Source organism: Scyliorhinus torazame, chromosome 11 (genome assembly GCF_047496885.1).
Source record: "Scyliorhinus torazame isolate Kashiwa2021f chromosome 11, sScyTor2.1, whole genome shotgun sequence".
Classification (NCBI taxonomy): Eukaryota; Metazoa; Chordata; class Chondrichthyes; order Carcharhiniformes; family Scyliorhinidae; genus Scyliorhinus; species Scyliorhinus torazame.
Genome location: NC_092717.1, coordinates 109,102,348 through 109,125,297, shown reverse-complemented (window position 1 = coordinate 109,125,297; position 22,950 = coordinate 109,102,348). Strand labels below are relative to the sequence as shown.

The window sequence follows — 22,950 nt, the reverse complement described above, 5'->3', positions numbered from 1 at the left end:
CCTGGGTTGGCCACTTCCCGACTTAAAATGGAGATCCGCAAAGACCACAGGGAAATTCAGCCAACACAGGCAAAAACTAGCAAGTGCAAAAATCCTGTGTATTAGAACTTGCAAAAGCCCAGACAGCACTGAAACTCACCGCCATCTGCATACTAATGAGCGATCCCCGGGAACAATTGAAACATGTAAGGTGAATAAGGCCAAGCCAGACTCCTCGGCGCCAGCTGGAGCCAAGACAAAGGAAGGCCAACGGACACTCTGGGACCGCCCAGCGATCAGGGAACGGCTCCAGTATTGGAGAAATCGATCCAAGTGATCGGAACCTAGTCCAATCACTTGGAACCAGATACGGGGACCGCCCCGAACGGCGCGAAGCCCCTGGGGACTATAAAGTAGAGCCCCCAAGTTCAATTCGTCCTTCTTGGCAGGGTCACTCAGCAACGAACCAACCCTTGACAGTGTCCTGCCTAGCTGCCGCAACAACCAAGTAAGTCTCCAGTCAACGCTCGCTACGAGATAGGCGCTCCTAGCTACCAGTCCATACCAGCTTTTGAATCCTGCAGGCTCAGGATCGAACGAAAGGCCATTTGTTCCCCTGACCTGGTGGGCCAGTTCCGAAGCTAAGTATAGGCCTTTTAGTGATCGAGATAGTCTAGTAAGTAGAGTTTTATGCATGAGTAGTGATTGACTGTGTATAATAAATGTGTTTTGATTTGAATCTTACTAATTGGTGTGGTGTGAAGAGAAAAAGTACAAGTGGAACTCAGCAACAATGGTCATAGCATGGAGCTCGAAGAGCCAAGAAACCAAGTAGAACAGTTTCATCATTGGATGGAGCTGGAACTGGCTCAGACCAAGCTGCAACTGATGGAGGCAGAGTGCAAAATACAGAGTACCATGACCATTCCTTCACATGTGACAGACCGAGTTTGTAAATGAGCTGTCAAGACATAAGACTGTGTGTATTTTGATAATGGTATCTGCGTGCATTGTAGAGTAAGGTGCATGACAGAGAAAAGAAGCAACAAAGAACTGGAGAGTGGCACTGTCCACAGAAGAAAGTATGTAGTCCTTGGTCAGCGCAGAGTCTAGAACAGAACTTGGAATGCAGCAAGCTTGTGTGAAAGAATCCAATGCAAGACTACATTTGGAATTGTGCCTACTATTAGAAGTGTTATGCTAAATGCAAGCCTCACGATCTCATCATTGAACAATTGCTGTATCGATTTATAAATCTGACTTGTGTGTATAATGTTTATTTGGAATGTGAGTTTGAGTAAATCAATTTTGAAGATTGTATTAAAATGTTTAAAGGGAGAGGAATGTTGTGTTTGTGGTGACTATCTCTTTAAGACAGTACAGCCGAAAAGGATCACCTGACTTGAGGGACCAATGGGAACCAAGAGTAAGTTATCACCCCAGAGAGTGGAGACCTCTCTTGGGCATAATACATTTAGCAACTATGTAGTAAGCATGTTAGGACTTGAGCTCCAAGGCAGCCTAGTGCTGCAAACTTCCTGTACCAAGTTAGTCTTTATTAATAAACACCTTCTTGTTCCTAACAAAGTCTAAAGTCTCTTGACAATGTCAAAAGTGTGCCATACTACATAACATTCATAACTGGATGTTTTGTTGTCATGGCATCAACATTTCTTGTTTCTCAATTCTATCTCAAGACTTTACCCGTAAACAATTTTTCCTCAATGGAATAAAAAGTGTAGATTTACTGTGCCTGCAACACTGAACCTCCACCATATCCTGAGCTGTGTGGTTGCAGTGCAGGCTTTCAGCCTGTGGATGGGGAGACTCTGTCCATAGAGTTCTTTACAGCAGGAAAAACTCATTGACATTCTGTGGTGATCCACTGTAATAGGAGATGTAAGGTCGGACCTGCACGACAGGTTCGCCGGTAGCTCCTGCTGGCTGGCTCCGCCCACGGAGAACTGTATAAATATGCATGACCTCCAGTGCCCTGCCATTTCGCCAGCTGCAGCAGGAGGCCACGCATCTGACTGTAATAAAGCCACAGTTGTACCCAACTTTAGTCTTTGTGCAATTGATCGTGCATCAATTTATTACAGTCAGATATCCGAATTAAGCCCGATCGCCTGCAGCTGGATCCTTACTCGTCCGACGCCAGGAAAGACTTTACTCACTGGCTAGCATGTTTCGAGGCTTACATCAACGCGGCGGACCCCGCGCCAATGGAGGCTCAGAAGGTCAACGTCCTGTACTCCAGACTGAGCTCCAGCGTGTTCCCGTTGATCCAAGATGCCACAACTTACACAAAAGCAATGGAACTTCTCAAAGAACACGACGCGCAGAAGGCGAACACGCTCTTCGCCAGGCATGTACTCGCCACCCGCTCGCAACTGCGCTGCCATCTTGTCCCCCTTCGGCCACGTGCGCCCCATGGGCGCCGCCATCTTGTCCCGACCCCGCAATGTGCGCACCATGGGCGCCGCCATCTTGTCCCGACTCCGCAATGTGAGCACCATGGGCGCCGCCACAGGGTCCCCGGACATCCCGACATCGGAACCGCACACGCTCGCCACCCGAAGCATCCGATGGGTACCCTCAGCTCGCTTCGATGACGCTGGACCAATCTCGCCCGCACAACCTGGCCACCGCGTCGACGACTGTTAAAATCAACGGCCACGCGACCTCGTGCCTGCTGGACTCCAGGAGCACCGAAAGCTTCGTTCACCCAGATATGGTAAGGCGCTGCTCCCTCGTGGACCACCCTGCCAATGAAAGGATCTCCCTAGCCTCCGGATCCCACTCCGTCCCAATCCGAGGCTTTTGTACAGTCACCCTCACAGTCCAGGGTGTAGAATTTAGTAACTTCCGCCTCTATGTCCTTCCTAATCTCTGCGCTGCACTCCTGTTGGCCCTCGACTTCCAGTGCAACCTCCAGAGCCTCACCCTCAAATTCGGCGGGCCCTTACCCCCCCTTACCGTTTGCGGCCTCGCGACCCTCAAGGTCGATTCCCCCCTCCCTTTTTGCCAATCTAACTGCGGAATGCAAGCCCGTTGCCACTAGGAGCAGACGGTACAGCACCCAGGACAAGACCTTCATCAGGTCCGAAGTCCAGCAGCTGCTTAAGGAGGGTATTATCGAGGCCAGCAACAACCCCTGGAGAGCCCAAGTGGTAGTGGTTAAAACTGGGGAGAAACACAGGATGGTCGTGGACTACAGCCAGACCATCAATCGGTACACGCAGCTCGACGCGTACCCCCTCCCACGCATATCTGATATGGTCAATCAGGTTGCGCAGTACCGAGTCTTCTCAACAATTGACCTGAAATCCCCATCCGGAAGTCGGACCAGCCATACACTGCCTTCGAGGTGGACGGTCGCCTCTACCACTTCCTTAGGGTCCCTTTCGGTGTCACAAATGGGGTCTCGGTCTTCCAAAGAGAGATGGACCAAATGGTCGACCAGTACGGTTTGTGGGCCACCTTTCCGTACTTGGGTAATGTCACCATCTGCGGCCATGGCCAACAGGACCACGATGCCAATCTCGATATATTCCGCCGCACTGCCACTCTTCTCAACCTGACCTACAACAAAGAGAAGTGTGTGTTCAGCACAACCCGGTTAGCCATTATCGGCTATATAGTCCAAAAAGGACTTCTCGGGCCCGACCCCGACTGCATGCCCACTGCCCCAAGGCCCTCAAACACTGCCTGGGGTTCTTTTCCTACTGCGCCCGGTGGGTCCCAAACTATGCGGACAAGGCCCGCCCACTCATTCAGTCCACCCAATTCCCCCTTGCGGCCGAGGCACAACATGCTTTCGCCCGCATCAGAGCAGACATCACCAAGGCCGGGATGCGAGCAGCGGATGAGTCACTGCCTTTCCAAGTAGAAAGCAGTGCTTCAGACGTCGTCCTTGCCGCCACTCTAAACCAGGCAGGCAGACCCGTGGCATTCTTTTCCCGCACCCTTCATGCCTCTGAAATTCGACACTCATCCGTCGAAAAGGAGGCCCAAGCTATCGTCGAAGCTGTGCGGCATTGGAGGCATTACCTGGCCGGTAAGAGATTCACTCTCCCTACGGACCAACGGTCAGTAGCCTTCATGTTCAATAACACACAGCGGGGCAAGATCAAAAATGATAAAATCTTGCGGTGGAGAAGCGAGCTCTCCACCTATAATTACGAGATGTTGTATCGCTCCGGTAAACTCAATGAGCCCCCAGACTCCCTCTCCCGAGGTACATGTGCCAGCACACGAGTGGAACAACTCCGGGCCTTACACGACAGCCGTTGTCACTCGATTATACCATCTGGTCAAAGCTCGCAATCTGCCCTACTCCATCGAGGAAGTAAGGACAGTCACCAGGGACTGCCAGGTCTATGCGGAGTGCAGGCTGCACTTCTACCGGCCGGACCGTGCGCGCCTGGTGAAGGCTTCCCACCCCTTTGAACGCCTCAGCTTGGATTTCAAAGGACCCCTCCCCTCTACCGACCGTAACACGTACATTCTCAGTGTAGTCGACGAGTACTCCAGATTCCCCTTCGCCATCCCATGCCCCGATATGATGTCTGCCACCGTCATCAAGGCCCTCAGCACCATCTTCGCCCTGTTCGGTTTCCCCGCCTACATCCACAGTGACAGGGGATCCTCATTCATGAGCGATAAGCTGCGTCAGTTCCTGCTCAGCAGGGGTATAGCCTCCAGCAGGACGACCAGCTACAACCCCCGGGGAAACGGGCAAGTAGAACGGGAGAATTGGACGGTTTGGAGGGCCGTCCAGCTGGCCCTACGGTCCAGGAACCTCCCAGCCTCTCGCTGGCAGGAGGTCCTCCCTGACGCTCTACACGCCAGCCGGTCACTATTGTGCACCGCCACTAATAATACACCCCATGAACGTGTTTTCACCTTCCCCAGGAAGTCCACATCCGGGGTGTCGCTCCCGACGTGGCTCGCTGCTCCAGGACCGGTCCTTCTCCGTCGGCACGTCCGACTCCAAAAGGCGGACCCCTTGGTGGACAGGGTTCACCTGCTCCACGCCAACCCTCAATATGCCAACGTTGAGTTCCCCGACGGCCGCCAAGATACTGTCTCACTCAGGGACCTGGCACCGTCAAGTTCCACCCCAACACCCCCCCCCCCCCCCCACCAATGCGCCCCCACCTCCCACCGCGCTGTCAATATTGACCCCACCAGACCACCCTCCCCTTTTCCGCACAAGAGGACGAAGAGGACTTCTGCATGCTCCCGGAGTTCCCCGATGACTGGCCAGCATCAGCACCGCCATCGCTGCCACCTCCACCACCGCCAGCACTGACTTCGCCGCCACCGTTACGCCGCTCCCAAAGAAGCACCAAAGCACTGGACCGGCTGAACCTTTGACAGACTCCGGACCGTCAACATGGACTTTTCTTTCCCTACCACTGTACATAATTGCACTAACTGTATATAGTTTCACATCACCCACGCCGGACTCATTTTTAACAGGGGGTGAATGTGGTGATCCACTGTAATAGGAGATGTAAGGTAGGACCTGCACTACAGGTTCGCCGGTAGCTCCTGCTGGCTGGCTCCACCCAGGGAGAACTGCATAAATATGCATGACCTCCAGTGCCCTGCCATTTTGCCAGCTGCAGCAGGAGGCAATGCATCTGACTGTAATAAAGCCACAGTTGTACCCAACTTTAGTCTTTGTGCAATTGATCGTGCATCACATTCAACAATTCAGCAGTCTCGCAGCCCCACTGCAGATTGACTTTTTTAGTCGAATTCTGCCACAGCACACCGTTTCTGGTCGACTACCATTCCAATACACCTCCTCCTGCAATTACTCACTCTATCTTGGGTACAAAAGCAAGGAGGTTATGTTAAACTCATAAACTTTTTATGTTAAACTTTGGCTCTGTTTCAACTCTAGTTTGTGTCCAATTCTGGGTTCCACACTTCAGGAAAGATGTGACGGCATCAGAAAATATTCCAAAAATGGTTCCGGGGCAAGGAACTTCAGTTGTGTAGATAGATTGGAAAGGCTATGACTGTTTTCATTTGAGAAGAGAAGTTTGAGTTTTGGTAAAATCATGGGGTCTGGAGAGAGTAGATAGAGGAAAAACTGTTCGTATTGGTTGTGCGCTAAGAATTACGCTAACAATTAATTTATGCTTATCAGTCAGGCCCACAATGTAGCTCATTTTATACTTGTTAGAAGCTCCAAATAGTCATACACAGGGTATACAGGAACTTGTCCTCTGCGGGTAAAAGGAATATATCCAGACATTGCAATGTTTCAGAGCCATCTTGCCAACCAATCAGCACTCCTTTCCTCATGCAGTATAAGTCGCTGCTCCCTTTCAAATTTTGTCTTGGCATCTGTCGTGATGAATGCATGACAAAATGTTTTGACAGCATATCTCTTTTTCAGTAACACTCAAGAATTAAAGGAGCACAGATAGGTCAGAGGCATGTGGGGCTGGAGGAGATCTCAGAAAAAGGGAGGGCTGAGGGGCCATGGAAACATTTGAAAACAAAGATGAGAATTTAAAAATCAATGTGTTGCTTATCCAGGAGGAAATGTAGATCAGTGAGCATAAGGGTGAGAGGGGAATTGGACCTGGTGCAGAATTTAGGATAAACTTACATTACAGAGGATGAAAGGTAGGAGGCTGGTCAGGAATGTGTTGGAATATTGTAGTGAAATGTTCCAAGTCTAGAGGTAGCAAAGACAGGAAGGAGGATTTCAGTAGCATATAAACTGAGGCAGCAGTGGAGTCAGATGATATATAGGTGGAAATATTCAGTGTTTGTGATGGTGTAGATATGTGTTTCGAAGCTCATCTTGGGGTCAGGTATGACTCCAAGGTTGTGAACAATCTGGCTCAATGTCAGAGAATTCCCAGCAAGTGGGATGGAGTTAGTAGCTAAGAATGGAGTTTGTGAAAGGGACTAAAGACAATGGCATCAGTTTTCCCAATTATAATTGGAGAACATTTCTGCTCATTCAGTTCTGGATGTCGAACAAGCACTGTGCCAAACTAGGACAAATTTGGAGTTGAGAGACATGGTGGTGAGCAACAATAGGATGACATCAGCATACATTGGGAATAGACATGTTTTCAGATGATGCAGTCAAAGGACAGATATAAGTGAAGAGATAAGTGAGAGATGAGGGCAGATCGTTCAGGGACTCTAGAGGTAACCAGTGCCCTGAAGTAGCTCCTCAGTTGTGTGTGGGTGGGCATATCCATGCTGAGCTGACCGCCAGCCCATCGCAGAGGGGGTTGAGCAGAGGCTGACTGTAGGCAGCAGTATTTCCGTGGAACCAGAAATGACGTTCCGGCTTCTCTTGGTCCAACAGAGATTCGCCAAAAACTAATGTTTGGCCTTTTCTTGATCACCGTAGCCTCTTCAAAGACTACTGGCCAAGCTGCTTAATGACTGGTAAAATTGTGTGAGCTTCCACAGGGTTCACGGTCTGCTTGAAAGTTACAAGCAAGGCCAACAGATAGCATAGCAGCAGATTTGCACTGTAAAGCAACTTCCCAATGGAAAGAGGTGGCAATTTTACTTGCCTGACTGAAATAATTATCTGAGGGACCTTGGGCACCAATGAGGGCATGACCTCAAAATCTATAATTACATGAATAAATATTTTTAAGTACCAGTGCAACACACCATCACACTGCTGACTTCAGTGCTCCTGCTTTGGTTCCAGAAGGGAATCCCAAGTGTAGTTTTTTTTTAACAGAAATAATGGTTTTGGTAACAGATGGATATATTTAGCCACTAAACAGTTTTATATATCTAAAAGCTATATTGTCAACAAATCTAATAAAATCACAGTCAGTCAGATTAACCATCTGGCCAAGATGAGTACTGAAATTGTAACAGCCAATGGCATTTTGGACACATGACAATATCAGATTCAGTCATTACTGAGATCTGATTGTGAACCCATAGTTAAGACTGTGGGAAAATACGAATTCTGTTTTTCAGGGAAATGCACTGCCTCAGGCACTTCCCTGCTAATCGTCCAAATAAGAAATAATTTGCAGAAGGACAACTGCCAAAGTATGTGAGTCCAGCAACACTGCGAGGCAGCTTCCGTAATATCCCATTATTTCTCTCTCAATGGGAAATATTAAGTGTTTTCTCTCCAAACTATTGACAGGATATCTTACCCTAAAGGTTTATTTAAATAAGATAATGGAGTGGAGCTTAGCTTTTACTCATTAAACTAAATAGAGAATAATAGATACCTGGTAACAATTACAATGCAGTAATATGATCTCTGAGGTTCAAATCATGTCTCAACCCACAAGAGGGAGGTTTTAGCGCTTTATAAACTTTCATAATATCCATGCTGAACATGTACAAGTACCGATCATAACTCTGGACAACATCTGGCTCAGCTGGAATGCACCCTGCAGTAGCATTTTCTGGCCAATTAGGATCTTGAATGAAGGCTGACTGCTTGGATTATTTACTGCAGGCAGTCAACACTTGTAGAAATGTACCTCCGCACCGACAAGAAAGGAAAATAAAACATAATTAATATTTTTAATTCTGTTCAGTGGTAAAATATAATTATCGACATTTTAGATTGATTGTTTTAATAAAGTAACATGAAATACAAACCAATCTTGTCCACTTAAAAAAAATGTATAGTCACTTCCATATGTCATTTCTTTTTAAAATAAATTTAGAGAACCCAATTCTTTTTTTCCAATTAAGGGGCAATTTAACGTGGCCAATCTACCTATCCTGCACATCTTTGGGTTGTGGGGGCGAGACCCATGCAAAAACGGGGAGAATGTGCAAACTCCACATGGATAGCGACCGAGAGCCAGGATCGAACCTGGGACCTCGGTAGCACGGTAGCATTGTGGATAGCACAATTGCTTCACAGCTCCAGGGTCCCAGGTTCAATTCCGGCTTGGGTCACTGTCTGTGCGGAGTCTGCACTTCCTCCCCGTGTGTGCGTGGGTTTCCTCCGGGTGCTCCGGTTTCCTCCCACAGTCCAAAGATGTGCGGGTTAGGTGGATTGGCCATGATAAATTGCCCTTAGTGTCCAAAGTTTCCCTTAGTGTTGGGTGGGGTTACTGGGTTATGGGGATAGGGTGGAGGTGTTGACCTTGGGTAGGGTGCTCTTTCCAAGAGCCAGTGCAGACTCGATGGGCCGAATGGCCTCCTTCTGCACTGTAAATTCTATGAACCTCGGTGCCGTGAGGCAGCAATGCTAACCACTGTGCCACCGTGCTGCCCATAACTCTAATTTCTGCCCTTCTTCACTGAGATTGTTTAATAGTACCTTACATTCTGAATCGATTTCTTTGACCTGTATTGATCTGTTACATCTTACTGAAGGTCATCAACGTATATTAAAATTTAATACAGTTCAGCCACTCTAAAATCTGTCCCATACGTATTTGTGCCCAAAGGCTGCTTTGAACTGTTCCATTGTATGCTTATGCTGGGGTCTCTGTGATATAAGAGGCAATGCTGGCCTGTTATCAGATGGAGTTTCAGTCAATTGACGGCAGTCAATAGGCACGTCTACACAGCAAACAGTAAACCTTTTCACTGTCTCTCGCTCTCTCTCTCTGCCTCTGTGTAATTCGGGGAATTAGAGAACAAAGGACGTTCTCATTACCAGGTGCTGAGAGATGCTGAGCTGATAAGAAAAGCCTTTTATTGTGCTATTAGAAAACAAGGCACAATCTAAAAGATGTAAATCCCAAAAAAATCTTCAATTACCAGCTGTGTTTATTCTGACATTTGGAAGGATTTTTACTTTCAATATTGTAATGTCATGGGTAATATCGCAGTATGATACAATTATATGTAGTGCAATTTTAAAGTTTTTACTTTACTTTCTCTGCAATATTTCTGGAGAACACGCCTCTTTTAGCCCTTGCGAATAAAGAGGATCAATCTTCTCTTCGGTAACACTTGCCTGATAACATTGTGTCAACTACAAGAAGTGTGCCCAGACACGAATGCACCAGCCTCAAATCTCAGTGTTCGCTGTACCTGAAGGATGGGGGGAGGGGGAGAGATAGTCGAACAGATCATGTGAGGGGGGGGAAAAGAGACTTATGTGTGACATTTTGTAATTGAGAAAAGGTCCCCTTAACCAGGAGGTAAGCCAACAGCATATGAACCTTTCTTCCTGTTTCCCTCCTCATTACTGAAACATACAGGGCATGTCGTGTTTGTTTGAGTGATTCAGTTACAAAGTTGATTGATTCAGTTACAAAGTTTACATTCCTGAAGTGAGGATGGAGGACAGCCGGGGTGGACGGAGAACAATTGGTGCTAATTAAAGGCCTTTCTTTTGAGGGGGGGAGGCACACATCTGAATCCTGGGACCGGTGGGATAAAGGATAAGGAAAGGATACTTTGCTAGTGCTCTGCGATCATGCATATGCAAGCACATCGGGAGTAAGGAGGGCTGGCTGGCTGTGCATCAGATGAGCAGTACAAAAGACCGAGGTTTGCAGAAACAGCTGTATTTCAAGGCAAGCCGGATAGTCGTGGCAGCAGCAGCCGCCGCACAGCCATGGCTGGCAGGACCTGAAGTATTTTTTTAACAACAAAGTTTATAGTCTCCAGCAGCTGAAAGGTATGAGCGTTACTCTGTTCTGTGGGTTGTTTCTGTCGGTCTGACACGGTCACTGCAACATGAATAAAAATGAAGGATTCTGCCGGTTAGCTGGCTGTTTGCTCTCACTGTAGCAAGAGAGTGAGGGGTTCTGCTGCTAACCTCTGTACTGTGGAATCATGTTAGGACTGTTGGCGAATGTCATGAAGTGGTGCATTTACTTTTTGCTGTCAGCTGTGGTTCAGTTTGTAGTATTCCCGTTTCTGAGTCAAAAGGTTGTGTGGGCTCAAGTCCCAGGCTTAGAACACAACAAAGGCTGACACTGGTGCAATACTGACAGGTGTTATACTGTTTTTGGTTGAACTCTTAAACCAAGGTCCCATTTGCACACTCGGGAATATAAAGTATCCCATGGCACTATTTTGAAGAAGGCTATTGAGTTATCCCTGGTGTCCTGGCCAATATTTATCCATCAACAAAACATCACAAAAAAATGATCTGGTCATTGTCATATTTCAGTTTTTGGGAGCTTGCAGTGTATAAATTAGTTGCCATGTTTCCTGTATTACAACAGTGACTGCACTTCAAAAGTACTCTACAGTCACAGAAGAGATTTTGGTTGGTTGTTAATGGCTCTGCATAAATTCAAATCTTAAAAAAATTTAAAGTACCCAAGCAATTTAGTGTGGCCAATCCACCTACCTTGCACGTCTTTGGGTTGTGGGGGTGAGGCCCACGCAGGCACGAGGAGAATGTGCAAACTCCACACGGACAGTGACCCAGGGCCGAGATCAAACCCGGGTTCTCAGTGCTGTGAGGCAGCAGTGCTAACCACTGTGCCACCATGCCACCCAAATCTTTTTCTTCCCGTTGCTACAATTCTCCATCTATTCAGTGCTTTCTATAGTCGATTAAGTTCCACAAGTCTACATGCTGTAGCAGGTACTGAAGGAACGTTTATAGATTTTAAGATTGCTGTACAAACCAGTGGCTCACATGATGCGGCAGCCCACTGTGCCAGCTGCATTTGAGCCACCATGACAGGCTAAAGAGCAGCCACTGGGTGATTAGTGCTCTTTGCAAACGACATGGCTAATGAATCTGGTTTGCAACCATGCATGCATGTGCAGTATGTGTACAATGAAAGCCATGCTTTCATACAAAATTTGACATAGCAGTGGGTGGCACGTTGGCACAGTGGTTAGAACTGCTGCCTCACAGCGCGAAGACCCGGGTTCGAATCCAGGCCCTGGGTCACTGTCCGTGTGGAGTTTGCACATTCTCCCCATGTCGGTGGGTCTCACCCCCACAACCCAAAAGGATGGGCAGGTTAGGTGGATTGGCCACGCTAAATTGCCCTTAATTACAATAAAATAATTGGGTACACTGAATTTTTTTTTCAATTGAGGTAACAGAGCATGATTATACTGAAATATTCTGTTGCCAGGACCTCTCTGGAGGAGCATTGCAGTATTCTGCAGCGCTAATGTCAAGATTTATGGTGATCTGTTGCATGCTACACAGCTCTCTCCAACTTCAAGGCACAGATCTTGATAGCAACTATATGGCAAGCAGCTGAGGAGCAGTAGCATGAGGAGCAAGGAGAATGAGGAAGGCAGATGGCAACCTGTACAGGTCCTTTCTGGCTGGGGCACTCTCTGAAGAACTCATCCAAGTGTAATTCCAGTAAACCCAACCCAAATTTCCCATTCACCAACAGTTAAACATCTGAAACCAAATTTATAAATCAATAAAAGTCAACTAATCACCCTTCAGTATTACATTTGTTTGTCCTCCTGCTCCCACGCAGCATTACGGCAGTGACTACTGCATGGCTGATGGAAGGCTGCTGATCTTCAGTGCAGGAGGCTGCAGTGGGCCTTGAGCAGCTTATGGTCTAGAAGCTCTGGCTGCAGACTGCAGTGTCTCAAAGAGCAGCAGCAGTCTGGACCAGCTAGTTGGCAAGGAACACCAAGGGCACTGACAGAACGGCAGTAGTGGAAGGACAAATGCTGCCTTCCTAAGAGGGGATGCAAGTTTGCCCCACTGACCCACTGCGACTCCCCTCTGGCAGAACTTCAGCAATCCTAATCTGTTGGAGAATAGATTGATAGTATGACACAGTGTATGACCCCCATACTCCAATCCCCAGCTACGATGACAGCAGTCTGAGCTTCCACTACTGCACTCGGATATTGGCTGGCTGCTGCTTCTACTGCCGTGGAAACTGCGGCATTTGTCATCAGATGCTGCATCGTGATTTGCTCCACAACTCGCCTCGAAGGGTGAGGAGCTGCTGAGGGTGGTGGAGGCCAACAAGGGTCTGCGAGCCAAAATGGAGGACCTGGAAAACATCTAGGCTGCAAAACCTGAGGAAGATGGGCCTGCCCGAAGGGGTGGTCTGCCCGAAGGGGTGGTGGGCCTGAGGCCGACAGAGTATTTTGACAAGACGTTGTGGAGCTGTTGGGGGAGGGGGAAGATTCCTTCTCGATACGAACTGGATCGGGCTCATAGGGCATGGAAGCCTAAACAAAAGGCGAACGAACAGCCAAGAACAGTGATTATTTGTTTCCATAGGTACCGCGTGAAGGTGACGGTCCTGTGTTGGGCAAAGCAGAAGAGGGAGGTGCAGTGGCTGGAGCTGGTATACCTATATACCAGGACTTTACTGTGGAGTTGGCGAGGAAACGGGCGGCCTTCGGTCGAGTGAAGACAGCATTGTATAACAGCAGTGTGCGGTTCAGCGTAGTGTACCCAGCTAAATTGACGGTGACCTACAACTCCAAAGACTTTTACTTCGAGACGGTGGAAGCGGCAGAAGGACTGGGGCTGAAGTGAGAAATGGGACTGAGGATTGCTCTTTTACTGAGGGTAGGGGGTGTAGAGGAGTGTATTTAGCTCTATTTTTCACAGCATGTTGTCATATGTGCTAAGTTGATGTTGCCTATTTAGACTAGGTAAGAGTTGGGATTTTGTTTTGCAATGATGGTTCTTTGGGGTTTGTGTGTTTACACTGGAGTTGTGTTTTGAAGGGGATTTCTTTGTTTTCCTGGGACCGGGCAGGGGGAGGGGATAGAAGGGGAGTGAGGCCTGAGCAGGGGCCTCTACACTGGCTAGCTCAAGCTGGCCAGTGAACGGAATGTGGTGGGGGAGGGGCTGCAGCCATCAGAATCTGGTAGAACTGGTTTCGATGAGCTTGGAGGTGTGACAAATTGGGGGAGGGGACCGATACTGGGTGAGGTGTTTTCAAGAGGAAGTGGATGGGAGGATTCTGGGAGTGGGGGGCTCGATGGTAGCAATGGGACGAGGCGGGCCAAGCCCATTGGGCAGGGCCTGGAGTTATGAGGATGGTGGATAAGGGGGATGGGGGTGGTGGGGGGGTGAATGATCCCCGGTTAGGATAGTTACGTGGAATGTGAGGGGTTTGTTGGAGGAAGGTTTTCGGTGTCATCTCGGGGGCAGTGCTCGTGAACTTGGAACCAGGTTGGAACCAGAACTTGTCCATCCTGTGACGAGGCTTGGTGGGGGGACCTACTTCAATTTCTTTGACTCTCGGGAAGGTGAAGTCTTGGCTGAAGGGGATGGAGGAAGGGTTGCACAATGCATGTGGGCTGTTTATTATGCAATTCCGAGAATTGGGTGCCATTGAACATTAGGGAGGGGGGAAGGGGGGGGGGGTTGGCAGTATTGTTGTCTTTGGTTACATTGTTTACGGATTGTTAATTTGTGTTTTTTTAAATCTGGAACGTATGGGTGGATGTTTTGGTCTGTATATTCGGTTTGTGTGTGGGGGAATGTTACTGTATTTGTTTTTGTTTGTTTTTTCTTTGGGTGTTTATTGATGAAAATGAGGAGAATAAAAAGATTTTTTAAAAAAAGTTTATGATGGTATTGGCTGGAAAGGATGGTTTCCAAGCTCTGCACAAAGCCCTGTACCAAGTTACTGCTGAACTCCTTTATGCTCCTTGACATTGGCCACAGGCCTGCCAATGCACCAAGCACTTTGTTACCCATATCCATCTTGTTCATTCTTAATTGCTTTGGAGGAGATAGCAGTGAGCTGCTGCCTTGAACAACTGCCATCAGCATAGTGAAGTGACAGTGCTGCTAGGTAAGGAGTTCCAGCAGTGGGAATTTATTTCCAAATCGCGATGATGTGTGCTCGGAAGCACCTGCATGTTGGTGTCCTATCTTTCTCCCGCCCTTTGTAAATGTGGCACGTTTGGAAGGTTCTGTTGAAGGAGTCTTGGCAGCTTCCTGCAGTGCATCTTGCAGATGGATCATGTTGCTGCTACTGTGTACCAGTAGTGGACGGAGTGTTTAAGGTGGTGAATAGGATGCTGACCAAGGCTCTGCTTTGTCTTGGCTGGCGTTGAGCTTGTTGAATATTATTGAAGATGCACTCATCCAGGCAAGTGAAGGGTATTCCATCACACTCCTGACTTGTAACTGTAGATGCTGAAAAGTTTCTGGGGAATCGGGAGGTGAATCATTCGCCACAGAATTTTTTGCCTGACCTGCTCTTATAGCCACAGTATTTATACATCCACTCCAGTTAGGTTTCTGGGCAATTTGACCCCCAGGATGCTGATGATTGGGCGTTTAGCAATGGTATTGCTGTTGAAAGTCAAGTGGAGATGGAAAGTTTTTCTTTTGCTGGAGATGGACATTGCCTGGCACGTGTTTTTAAAAAAATATATATTTTTTGTTAAAGTTTTCAAACACAGTTTTTCCCCCTTACAAATCAACAAAAACGGTAACACAATAACTAATAGATAACATTGTTTAAGTTAAGTAGTGAACTAACAAAGTAACAAGAAATGGTGCTCCCCCCCCCCCAACTAGAACAAAAACAGTTGCCCCCCCCCCTCTCCCTGGCACGTGTTTGATGCATATGCTACTTACCACTTCTCAAACCTGAATGTTGCCCAGGTTGTATTGCATGTGGACCCCATTTCTGACCTTGTGATGAAGGAAGATCATTGATGAAGGAGCTGAAGATGGTTGGCCCAGCACACTACCCTAAGGAACTCCTGCCGTGATGTTCTGGGCCTGAGATGTTTGGCCTCCAGCCATCTTCCTTTGTGCCAGGTATTGTCCAGCCACATAGGGACATAGACCATTTAACTCCGTGTTTATAAAACCTTTTTCCCCGGGACTCACTTTTGCCAACCAGCCGACCTTCAATGCACACGTCACGTTCGCTTAGCTTAAATGTGAAAGGGGAGCCTGCTTGTTCCTCACAATCTCACTTGAATCAGATTTAAGGAGGGGGCAATGCGCACATCAGGTGCAGCCTTCAGCCAGTTCCTTTGTGCCATCTTCACCTTTTATGAAAACAGAAAATCCAACCTCACACATCACCATGAAGGGCAATAACAACAAATTGCTTGTTTACTCAGCACTGGATACTCCTGGGAGATGCTACTCCAGAATGCTGACAGCCTCATAAGCTTTTAGTGTGTTTATCAATGTGGTATTACAAGGGGCAGCACGGTGGTGCAGTGGATTAGCCCCGCTGCCTCACGGCGCCGAGGTCCCAGATTCGATCCCGGCTCTGGGTCGCTGCCGGTATGGAGTTTGCACATTCTCCCCGTGTTTGCGTGGGTTTCGCCCCCACAACCCAAAGATGTGCAGGGTAGGTGGGTTGGCCATGCTAAATTGCCCCTTAATTGTAAAAAATGAATTGGGTACTCTAAAAAATTTTTTTAATGTGGTATTACAGATCAGCTACAGCAGCATAGTATTTTAATTTGGAGTCAGCTCTTTTAATATCTGACTCTGGGGCCTCAACATCCAAAAGGAATTTTTCACCCACCACTTCTCTTTCAAAATCTATAATCACTCCTCACATTTGCCACTACTTTCCTGCATATAATGTGGACTTTGCATCCTTATTTGCATTGGCACAATTAGCACAACCGCTTTGTTCCTCAGTCAAGTTCCTGCTTTGTAGTCTGTTAACCCGAGACCCAGGGGTTCTGTACAGAGCTAATAGTAGCACTGTTCTGTCCTGACTGGACTCTGCTGAGCAGCTCTCTCCTGCAGATGTTGTGCAATGTGTCCAAGAGGTGAACTTCCTATTTGAGTTCTGGCCGGCTCTTATTCATCTTCACTTGCCTTGCTTGCCAGCAGCTGGAAAATGGAAGTAACACTATTCTGTGATTTGGCACCAAAAGCATGTACCTGTTGGGCACTTGATGTCAAATCTGCATGCAGGGTTCATGACCTGCTCTGCTGTCTGTTCTGGCCAGGAGACTCCACACAGCCTCATTTATTTCCATTTAAAAGGCGGCAGCGGCTGTTAGGCACCATTCCTGCGACCGGGAACGGTGCGACCGATCGCTACGCGATCCTCCCAACACTTGCAACCCGCAGTTTGAATAACCTTGATTTTTAATCCATCAAGCCTGTTCCGCCATCATTCCGTGAGATCATGACCTAACTTCATATACCACCTTTGCCCCATATTCCTTAATAACTTTTGGCTGATTGTTCACTCAGTCCCGACTCCATCATTCTTTCTTACTTTCACTGCTGGAAGATTGGGCTCTCATTATTGGACTGTGCCCCCTTATACCTTGAGTTCCCAAAAGCAGAAATCTTTAATATCTTGAAAAGTTGAATTAAATTGCCCAAATTACTGTGAAAAGCCCCTAGTTCTAGTTTTTCCCCATAAGAAAGTGTCCTGTTATATTCTTTTAAGGTCCATATTTTTCCAAGGATTCCTTGATGCCTCACTTGGCCAAATGTTGCCTTTATGTCAAGGACGGTCAGTGATTGGTGTTTGGTAGTAGTGTTAAATACTCCTTCCAGCACTTTTCTGATCATTGTAAGACGTCTTATAACACCAGGTTAAAGTCCAAAGTTTGGAATCACTAGCTTTCGGAGTGCAGGATATTGATTCCAAACAAACCTGTTGGGCTTTAAACTGGTGTTGTAAGACGTCTTACTATGCCCATCCCCATCCAACCCTGGCATCTGATTCTTCGACCCCCCGCTGGGTCGGAGAATCGGCGGGAGCTGGCGTGAATTCCGTCCCGCCGGTTGCCGAATTCTCCGGCATCGGATATTCGGTGGGGGCGGGTTTCACGCCACGCCGGTCGGCGGGCCCCCCCCCCAGCGATTCTCCGGCCCGTGATGGGCCGAAGTCCCGCTGCTGTCATGCCAGTCCCGCCGACGTGAATCAAACCACCTACCTTATCGGCGGCGTTGGCGGGCTCCGGGGTCCTGGGGGGGGGGGGGGGCGCGGGGCGATCTGGCCCCGGGGGGGTGCCCCCACGGTGGCCTGGCCTGCGATCGGGTCCCACCAATCCGCGGGCGGGCCTGTGCCGTGGGGGCACTCTTTTTCCCTCCGCCTCGGCCACAGCCTCCGCGATGGCCTCCGCGTAAGAGACCCCCCCCCCCGCGCATGCGCGGGGTTGACGTCAGCGTCCGCTGATGCTCCCGCGCATGCGCGAACTTCCGCTGCCCGGCGAAGTCATTTCGGCCCCGGCTGGCGTGGCGCCAAAGGCCTTCTATGCCAGCCGGGGGAGCGGAAACCACTCCGGCGCGGGCCTAACTCCTCACGGTGAGTGCTTGGCCCCTATTCACACCTTTGGGGCAGCCCGACGCCGGAGTGGATCACGTCACTCGATCCTGCCGGGACCCCCCGCCCCGCCGGGTAAGAGAGAATCCCGGCCCATTTCTTTTTTCTTTTCTTTTAAAAAATAAATAAATTTTGAGTACCCAATTTTTTTTTTTCCCCCAATTTTAAGGGGCAATTTAGCGTGGCCAATCCACCTAACCTGCACATCTTTGGGTTGTGGGGGTGAAACCCATGCAGACATGGGGAGAATATGTAAACTCCACACGGACAGTAACCCGGAGCCGGGATTCAAACCCGGGTCATCAGCGCCGCAATCCCACTGCGCCACCTGCCACCCTCCACATAATTTCTGATCATTGACAGCAGGTTGATGGGGTGGTGGCCTGGGTTTTTCCGACTTTTGTGAACAGTCTCACATCAGTGGTAGGGAAAATATTGGAGAAAATTTGGAAGGAATTAATTAATTTCCACTTGGAAAGGCATAGGTTGTTGGGGATAGTTAGCATGGCTTTGTCTGAGGGAGATGATGCCTAATAAATTTGATATAATTTTTGACAAAGTGACCAAGTGTGAACGAAGGAAGTGCAGTTGATGTATTTTATATGGATTTTATCAAAGCCTTTGACAAAATCCCACATGGGCGACTGAGAAGGTTAAAGCACACGGAATTCAAGGAAACTTGTTGAGATGGATCTGAAACTGGCTTAGTAAAAGGGTAGTGGAAGAAGGCTGTTTGAGTAACTGGAGGCTGGTGTGCAGTGGTGTACCACAGGGATCAGTGCTGAGTTCCTTATTGTTTGTTTCTCTATGGACCTATCTCTATCTCACTATTGATCTATCTCACCTAGATCAATAGGGCGCAGAGCATTGGCAGCTGGTAATTAACCCTGAAACGTGAGGTGATGTATTTTAGAAGAAGAAGCAGAACAAGGGAGAAGCTAATAAATGGCAGGATATTAGCAAGCTCAGAGGAACAGATGGATCTCTGGGTACTTGTTCACAGATCCCTGAAGGCAGCAGAGCAGGTGAATAGGGCAGTTAAGAAGATTTTGTGAGGGCCACGAGTCCAGCACGAGTTTTAAGGTTACAAAGTAATAACATTTATTTACAATAACATATATATATAACAGCAGCAGCAACTTCCCTTGCTGCACACTCCTTCCTGCTGGTTCCAAACTGGCCAGCTTTATTTATACTTGGAGTTTACTAATGGTTTCTCCGCAACCCTCATTGGGGAAGCTCATACTCCCACAGGATTGTGGGATTGTCATTAGTCCCCAGCCAATGGTAAGCAGGCAGGTTATAACATCCCCCCCCCCCCCCAAAGTCCAAGGAATCCACCGAAGACCCTGGCGAAGGAGGGCGTCGGACTCGTTTGGCCGCAGGCTGGACACCATTTGTACGCGGCGCTGGATCAGGCGGCGTGTAACGAGACGGAGACCGCGCTTCCGTGATGAACGGCGTAACGGTTGTACATCCACGGCCCGTGGACCCGAGGATTCCACCTCTGATGCGTCCTGCGTCTCCATCTCGGAGTCAGAGTCAGCTGCCTCCTTCATGTCAGCGTCTCTATCTCCATTCGGTTCTGTAACGACCTGCGCAGGCTTTGAGTGAGGCACCAGTGGAAGATTGTGAGAACTACCTTCCCTCGTCTCTGGTCTCTGGGGCTGTTGAAATGAGCTCCGGGGGCGGGGAATCTTTTGAGGGGATAGTCTTTTGGACCGAACGTGGTCTACATGTTTGCGCTGGAGACGACCCTGGGCTTGCACCTGGTAAGATATAGGGCCCGTTTGGCGAAAGATTACTTAAGGAACCCACTGGGCACCACCAGAAAAATTCCAAACGAACACTGGGTCACCGGGCGCAAACTGCCGAATTGGCCGATGCCGAGAAAATCCCTGTCCCTGCCGTTCTTGTGTGCGGCGTACTTTTGCGCCAATGTCCGGGAAAACCATACTAAGGCGGGTGCGAAGTCTCCGGCCCATTAGGAGTTCTGCGGGAGCTACCCCAGTCACCGCATGGGGGGTGGTCCTATACGCAAACAAAAAGCGAGCCAGTCTTGTGTCCATTGATCCGGAAGACTGCTTCTTTCGGCCTCTTTTGAATGTCTGCACTGCACGCTCTGCCAACCCATTTGAAGCCGGGTGGTAAGGGGCAGTGCGGATATGGTGTATGCCGTTCATCTTCGTGAACCTCGCAAACTCCTCACTCGTGAATGGAGTGCCGTTATCCGTGACCAGCACCTCGGGGAGACCATGCGTACTAAAAGACAAACGCATTTTTTCAATTGTTGCGCAGGACGTTGTCCCCTGCATCTTATGCACCTTTAGCCATTTAGACTGGGCGTCGATTAATAGAAGGAACATGGATCCTTGAAAAGGGCCTGCAAAATCTGCATGCAAGCGTGCCCAAGGCAGCCCTGGCCATTCCCAGTGACGTAGGGGCGCGGCCGGCGGAAGCTTCTGATGCTCCTGGCAAATGGAGCAGTTTTGGGCCACCTTCTCTTTTTTTTTTTTATAAATGTTTTATTGAAATTTTTTTCCCAAACAACAATTTTTCCCCTCTTACAAAGCAAACGCAACAATAACAATACAGAAATTTTAAACAATACACAAGTAACAAAACCCCTTTATCTTTGACCTAAACTAAAACCCCCCTCCCCCCCCCCCCCCCCCCTGGGTTGCTGCTGCTGGTCATCTGTCTTCCCTCTAACGTTCCCCCAGGTAGTCGAGAAATGGCTGCCACCGCCTGGTGAACCCTTGAGCCGATCCTCTCAGGGCAAACTTTATCTGCTCCAGTTTAATGAACCCCGCCATATCATTTACCCAGGCCTCCAGTCCGGGGGGTTTCGCCTCCTTCCACATGAGTAGGATCCTGCGCCGGGCTACTAGGGACGCAAAGGCCACAACGTCGGCCTCTTTCGCCTCCTGCACTCCCGGCTCTTCCGCAACTCCAAATAGAGCTAACCCCCAGCCTGGTTTGACCCGGGCCTTCACCACCCGCGAAATCACTCCCGTCACTCCCTTCCAATACCCTTCCAGTGCCGGGCATGCCCAAAACATATGTGCGTGGTTTGCCGGGCTCCCGCCACACCTCCCACATTTGTCCTCCACTCCAAAGAACCTGCTCAATCTTGCTCCCGTTATGTGTGCTCTATGTAGCACCTTAAATTGAATCAGGCTAAGCCTGGCGCATGAGGAAGAGGAATTTACCCTGCTTAGGGCATCAGCCCACATACCCTCCTCTATCTCCTCCCCTAGTTCTTCTTCCCACTTTCCTTTTAGTTCGCCCACCGACTCCTCCCCCTCTTCCCTCATCTCTCGGTAAATCTCTGACACCTTGCCCTCTCCGACCCACACCCCTGAAAGCACCCTGTCCTGTATCCCCTGTGTCGGGAGCAATGGAAATTCCCTCACCTGTTGTCTAGTAAATGCCCTCACCTGCATATATCTCAAGAAATTTCCCCGGGGCAACTTATACTTTTCCTCCAATGCTCCCAAGCTCGCAAAAGTCCCATCTATAAATAAATCTCCCACCCTCCTAATTCCCAACTGGAACCAGCTCTGAAATCCTCCATCCATTCTTCCTGGGGCGAACCTATGGTTGTTCCTGATTGGGGACCCCACCAGGGCTCCCCGCACCCCTCTCTGTCGCCTCCACTGTCCCCAGATATTCAATGTTGCCGCCACCACCGGGTTCGTGGTAAACTTTTTAGGTGAGATCGGTAGCGGCGCCGTCACCAGCGCCTCTAAACTCGTCCCTTTACAGGACTTTCTCTCCAGTCTTTCCCACGCCGCTCCCTCACCCTCCATCATCCATTTACGTATCATTGCCACATTGGCGGCCCAATAGTAATCGCCCAAGTTCGGTAGTGCCAATCCTCCTCTGTCCCTACTACGCTGAAGGAACCCCCTCCTTACTCTCGGAACTTTCCCTGCCCACACGAAGCTCATGATGCTCCTGTCTATTTTATTAAAAAAGGTCTTAGTGATTAGTATAGGGAGACATTGAAATACAAATAAGAACCTCGGGAGGACCATCATCTTAATTGCTTGCACCCTGCCCGCCAGCGATAGAGGCTGCATGTCCCACCTCTTGAAGTCCTCCTCCATTTGTTCTACCAACCGTGTCAGATTAAGTCTGTGATGGGCCACCTTCTCAATGTCGGTGTCGCGGCCTGGCCACTAGACATAACTCCGGGCCAACATTTTCATTTTCGTCACACCTGGATGCCCATTGTGCAAGTCACTTAGTATCAGCTCCTGGCCTTTTTCCGGGACAATCACATGCGTCCCCCACAAGAGGATGTCGTCTTCCACGCTGAATTCTGACAGCTTGGAGGAAAATGCTCGCAACTCGCCTGGGAGCTGTCTATGCTGCCCACCATACAGGACTATGTGCCGAACCTTAGACAGGACTGGCTCCGTCTGGGTCCACTCACAGATCTGTGATGCCGTGACAGGCAAGGTGTACATATAATTTAGGGTTGCAACCACCTCACCGGTCGTGGGGGTCGACATGGGGCCGGTCGATAAAGGCAATCGGCTCAGTGCGTCGGCATTCGCTATCTGCGTTCCTGGTTTGTGCTCCAGAGAATACTCAAATGCAGCAAGCAACAAAGCCCAGCGCTGGATCCGTGCGGAAGCAATGGGCGGTATTGGCTTATCCTCTTTGAAAAGTCCCAGCAGAGGCTTATGATCAGTCACGATAGTGAAATGGCGGCCATACACGTACTGGTGGAAGCGTTTCACCGCAAAAACCACTGCCAGGCCCTCGTTCTCGATCT

General features: G+C 49.0%; 1 protein-coding gene across 3 annotated transcripts in view; it reads left to right on the top strand.

Moving 5' to 3' along the window:
• The window catches only part of sulf1 (sulfatase 1), an 821,278-nt gene that overhangs the window by 126,308 nt on the left and 672,020 nt on the right, over positions 1-22,950 (top strand). For 2 of the 3 annotated variants that reach the window (XM_072467606.1, XM_072467604.1), the window contains exon 1: positions 10,393-10,597. The exons of the other annotated variant lie outside the window; for it this stretch is intronic. The gene's annotated coding sequence lies outside the window, so the exon portion shown is untranslated. Of the gene's footprint in view, positions 1-10,392; positions 10,598-22,950 lie in introns of those variants that run through there. 3 annotated transcript variants of the gene reach the window in all.